This window comes from Somniosus microcephalus, chromosome 8, assembly GCF_052327205.1.
Source record: "Somniosus microcephalus isolate GS21.2 chromosome 8, FLI_Smic_1.0, whole genome shotgun sequence".
Classification (NCBI taxonomy): Eukaryota; Metazoa; Chordata; class Chondrichthyes; order Squaliformes; family Somniosidae; genus Somniosus; species Somniosus microcephalus.
The window spans coordinates 5541254-5546971 of record NC_140994.1 but is presented as its reverse complement, the minus strand read 5'-3'; the positions used below and the strand labels follow the sequence as shown (position 1 = coordinate 5546971).

At 48.7% G+C, this 5718-nt stretch overlaps 1 protein-coding gene across 2 annotated transcripts in view; it reads left to right on the top strand.

The window, feature by feature from the left end:
• LOC147113261 (DNA polymerase lambda-like) overlaps window positions 1-5718 on the top strand; it is a 58129-nt gene that overhangs the window by 568 nt on the left and 51843 nt on the right. For both annotated transcript variants that reach the window (XM_085994148.1, XM_085994147.1), the window contains exon 2: window positions 1901-2004. The gene's annotated coding sequence lies outside the window, so the exon portion shown is untranslated. The remainder of the gene's footprint in view (window positions 1-1900; window positions 2005-5718) is intronic.

Genomic DNA, 5718 nt, shown 5'->3' with positions numbered 1-5718 from the left:
ACCAGTGACCAAAAGCTTGATCAAAGAGGGAGGTTTTAAGGAGCGTCTGAAAGGAGGAGAGAGAGGCGGAGAGGTTTAGGGAGGGAATTCCAGAGCTCGGGGCCCAGGCAGCTGAAGGCACGGCCGCCAGTGGTGGAGTGATGGGAATCGGGGACGCGCAAAAGGCCAGAATTGGAGGAGCGCAGAGATCTCGGGCGGGTGGTGGTGGTGGTTTGTGGGGCTGGAGGAGGTTACAGAGATAGGGAGGGGCGAGGCCAGGGGGAGGGATTTGAAAACAAGGATGAGAATTTTTAAATCGAGGCGTTGCCAGACTGGGATCCAATGTAGGTCAGTGAGCACAGAGGTGATGGGTGAACAGGACTTGGTGCGAGTTAGGACACGGGCAGCAGAGTTTTGGATGACCTCAAGTTTATGTAGGGTAGAATGTGGGAGGCCAGCCGGGAGAGTGTTGGAATAGTCGAGTCTGGAGGTAACAAAGGCACGGATAATGGTTTCAGCAGCGGATGAGCTGAGGCAGGGCAAAGACGGGCAATATTACAGAGGTGGAAATAGGCAGTCTTTGTTAAGCCGCGGATTTCATAATGACCAGATAATCTGTTTTAGTGATGTTAGTTGAGGGATAAATATTGACCCAGGACACCGGGGAGAACTCCCTTGCTCTTATTCAAAATATTGCCACAGGATACATTCACCTGAGGGGGCAGACGAGGCCTCGGTTTAACGTCTCATTCGAAAGACGGCACCTCCGACAGCGCAGCACTCCCTCAGCACTGCACTGGGAGTGCCAGCCTGGATTATGTGCTCAAGTCTCTGAAGTGGGACTGAAACCCACAACCTTCTGACTCGGAGACGAGAGTACTGCCCACTGAGCCACAGCTGACAACCAAAATAAATAAACACATGAAAAAAGTTTCAGCAAAGTTCCATCCAGTTACTAACGAGCCTGGAGCCGCAGCCCAAAGTGAGTGGGCACAAAAGCTGCCAATCTCACGGTCATGGGGGATGACTGTTGTGGGAAATGATAAAAGTTATACTGATGTTTTAGAGAGTGTTTTTTGAGGTTGGGGCTGAGTAGAGGGTGCATTACTCTGTATCAAATTGCACTACACCTCTCCTGAGAGCACTTGATGCTGACACTGGGAACCTGAAGGGGAAAGTGTTGCATTCCCCTACACTAACATCCTTCATCTTAATGTGCGCAAAAATCACGCACAGAGGAGTCGCTCTTAACAGTTGCTGCTCCCCAGTGACCTGGTGAGTGAATCAGCCCAGGAAACAGGGGGGGAAAATCAGCCGGGAATTTCGGCTCCTGTTTCTGTTCACCATCCAGTGAATCCTACTGGAAAGTGCATGTGTGTGCACATCTGGCAACATCAGCTTAAAACACCTTAGCTACCCAGATGGGTCTATATCCCCACCGACACCTGGGAATCCCTGGCCCAAGATCGCACAAAGTGGAGAAGCAGCATCCGGGAAGGCTCCGAACACCTTGAGTCTCTTCGCCGGGAGCAAGCGGAAGCCAAGCGCAGGCAGCGCAAGGAGCGCATGTCAACCCAAGCACCCCACCCACCCGCTCCTTCAATCACCGTCTGCCCCACCTGTGACAGAGACTGTAGGTCCCGCATTGGACTCATCAGTCACCTGAGAACTCATTTTTAATGTGGAAGCAAGTCATCCTCGGTTCCGAGGGACTGCCTAAGAAGAAGAAGAGATACGTTCGAGAGTTGTGGGGGGGGCGGGCGGGGAGTGATTTGATCGCTGTCAATAAAATAGTGAAGGAAGCTGATTGTGTCCCAGCGGGCAAATTATGTCAGTTAGTTTGGGCAGGACCAGAGGTCACACATGTACGTTACGCAAGAGGAGAGTGAGTTTACATGTTAAACGGTTCTTCTTTTCCCAGGGAATAGTGGACCTATGGAACAGGTTGCCCACTCGTGCGGTGAATTCCTTCAAATAAGAGCTGGACGCGTTCCTGGGTGGGCCGAACATCAAGTCATACAAGAGGTGGGTACCAAGTAACATGAGCCATGGTCAGTGAGGTCTCCTGGTCTAGCTTTGATCACCTTGGGTAGTCGGAGAGGAATTTTCCAGATTTCTTTTTTCCTGTAATTGGCCTTGGGTTTTATCCCGCTTTTAAGCCTCTCCCGGGAATGGATCCGGGTGTGTAGGGAATGTCTTAATCATAAGGAAGTTATGCTAAACCTTTATTAATCACTGGTTAAGCCTCAGCTGGAGTATTGTGTCCAATTCTGGGCACAACTCTTCACAAAGGAGGACATAAATAACCTCCCAGAGATGTCGGGGAACATAGGGTCTGATGAAAGGGAGGAACTGAATGAAATCAGTATTTGTAAGGAAATGGTGTTAGGGAAATTGACGGGATTGAAAGCCAATAAATCCCCAGGGCCTGATAATCTACATCCTAGGGTACTTAAGGAAGTGGCCCTAGAAATAGTAGATGCATTGCTGGTCATCTTCCAAAATTCTATAGACTCTGGAACAGTTCCCATGGATTGGAGGGTAGCTAATGTTACCCCACTATTCAAAAAAGGTGGCAGAGAGAAAACGGGGAATTATAAGCCTGACATCGGTAGTGGGGAAAATGCTAGAGTCCATTATAAAAGATGTAATAGCAGAGCACTTGGAAAACATTGACAGGATTGGACAAAGTCAACATGGATTTACAAAAGGTAAATCATGCTTGACTAATCTACTGGAATTTTTTGAGGATGTAACTGGTAGAATAGATAAGGGAGAACCAGTGGATGCGGTGTATTTGGACTTTCAGAAGGCTTTCGATAAGGTCCCGCATAAGAGATTAGCGTGCAAAATTAAGGCACATGGGATTGGGGGCAAGGTACTGACTTGGATAGAGAACTGGTTGGCGGACAGAAAGCAAAGAGTTGGAATAAAAGGGTCTTTTTCCGAGTGGCAGGCAGTGACTAGTGGGGTACTGCAGGGATCGGTCCTTGGGCCCCAGCTATTCACAATATATATTAATGATCTAGACGAGGGAACTAGATGTAATATCTCCAAATTTGCAGACGACACAAAGCTGGGTGGGCATGTGTGCTGTGAGGAGGATGCCGAGAAACTCCAGTATGATTTGGACAGGTTGGGTGATTGGGCAGATGCATGATAGATGCAGTATAATGTGGATAAATGTGAGGTTATCCACTTTGGTGGCAAAAACAGGAAGGCAGATTATTATCTGAATGGCAATAGATTGGGAGAAGGGGAAGTGCAACGAGCCCTGGGTGTCCTTGTGCACCAATCGCTGAAGGTAAGCATGCAGGTGCAGCAGGCGGTTAAGAAGGCAAATGGTATGTTGGCCTTCGTAGCGAGAGGGTTTGAGTACAGGAACAAGGATGTCTTGCTGCAGTTGTACAGGGCCTTGGTGAGACCACGTCTTGAGTATTGTGTGCAGTTTTGGTCGCCTTATCTGAGGAAGGATGTTCTTGCCATGGAGGAAATGCAGCGAAGATTCACCAGACTGATACCTGGGATGGCAGGAATGACGTATGAGAAGAGATTGGGTCGATTGGGCTTATACTCGCTGGAGTTTAGAAGAATGAGAGGGGATCTCATTGAAACTTATAAAATTCTAACAGGACTAGACAGACTAGATGCAGGAAGGATGTTCCCGATGACGGTGGAGTCCAGAACCAGGGGTCACAGTCTAAAGATAAGGGGTAAGCCATTTAGGACAGAGACGAGGAGGAATTTCTTCACCCAGAGAGTGGTGAACCTGTGGAATTCTCTACCACAGAAGGCAGTTGAGGCCAATTCATTAAATATATTCAAGAAGGAGTTAGATATATTTCTTAAGGCTAAAGGGATCAAGGGATATGGGGAGAAGGCAGGGACAGGGTACTGAATTTGGATGATCAGCCATGATTGCATTGAATGGCGGAGCAGGCTTGAGGGGCCGAATGGCCTACTCCTGCTCCTATCTTCTATGTTAAGGAGGGTGCAGAGGAGATTTACTAGAATGGTACCAGGGATGAGGGACTTCAGTTACATGGAGAGACTGGAGAAGTTGGGGTTGTTTTCCTTAGAGCAGAGAAGGTTAAGGGGAGATTTGATAGAGGTGTTCAAAATTATGAGGGGTTTTGATCGAGTAAATAAGGAGAAACTGTTTCCAGTGGCAGGAGGGTCGGTAACCAGAGGACACAGATTGAAGGTGATTGACAAAAGAACCAGAGGGGAGATGAGGAAACATTTTGTTACTCATTGAGTTGTTGTGATCTGGAACACGCTGCCTGAAAGGGCGGTGGAAGCAGATTCAATAGTAACTTTCAAAAGAGAATTGGGTAAATACTTGAAGGGGAAAAATTTGCAGGGCTACAGGGAAAGAGCAGGGGGAGTGGGACTAATTGGAGAGCTCTTTCAAAGAGCCGGCACAGGCACGATGGGCCGAATGGCCTCCTGTGCTCTAAGGTTCTGTGACTGCATGGGACAGGTTAGATGGACCAGCTGGTGTTTTTGTGTCCGGCATGTTCACATGTTGGTATGAAGGCAGCTCAGCTCTAACATCTCACTCACCCATGAAGATCCAGCACTGGTCGCTTACAGCTGAAGGAGAAGGGAAAGAAAAGGGAAGTATTTTCAATAGAAAGAAATCTCCCTGCCGCTTGAAGCTGCTGCAAAGATACTGATTCAGGCGCCTGACCCATCAGAGAGCTCTGAAACAGTGCAAGGGTGCAGGATTCCTTTGTAGTCAAGTACAGTAGTGAGTGAACCTTTGCTAGCATTCCCGCCTCTGCGTCAGAAGGTGAAGGGTTCGAGCTCCACTCCAGACAGCCCCGGTGAGCAGAGACTAGACTGCTCTCTAAACCGTACCTAGTCTGGACTGAGTGACCACTGGCTCAGGGGTAGCATTCCCGCCTCTTGAGTCAGAAGGGTTGGGTTCGGACCCCATTCCAGACAGTCCCAGTGAGTGGAGAGATTGTGTAGACTGGGCCTATACTCTCTGGAGTTTAGAAGAATGCGAGGTGATCTCATTGAAACATACAAGATTCTGGGGGGGATTGACAGGGTAGATGCTGAGAGGTTGTTTCCCCTGGCTGGAGTGTCTAGAACTAGGGGGCATAGTCTCAGGATAAGGGGTCGGCCATTTAAGACTGAGATGAGAAGGATATTCTTCACTCAGAGGGTGGTGAATCTTTGGATTTCTCTGCCCCAGAGGGCTGTGGATACTCAGTCTTTGAGTATATTCAAGGCTGAGATTGATAGATTTTTGGACTCTCGGGGAATCGAGCGATATGGGGATCGGGCGGGAAAGTGGAGTTCAGGTGGAAGATCAGCCATGATCTTATTGAATGGCAGAGCAGGCTCGAAGGGCCCTATGGCCAACTCCTGCTCCTATTTCTTATATTCTTATGAGACCCAGCTCTGAATACTGGGCTTACGTCCAGTGGGGGTACTTGAGTCTGATGGGTGTGGGTGTCCCCCTCCCATTGTAAAGGGGAGGGGATCTTTAGCCTTGCTTGCAGCCCTCCTAGGAGAAGGTGCTCCGAAGATAAAAACTGTGAGGATACATAGTAACATAGAAGATAGGAGCAGGAGTCGGCCATTCGGCCCCTCGAGCCTGCTCCGCCATTAAACGAGATCATGGCTGATCATCCAAATTCAGCACCCTGTCCCTGCCTTCTCCCCATATCCCTTGATCCCTTTAGCCTTAAGAAATATATCCAACTCCTTCTTGAATATATTTAA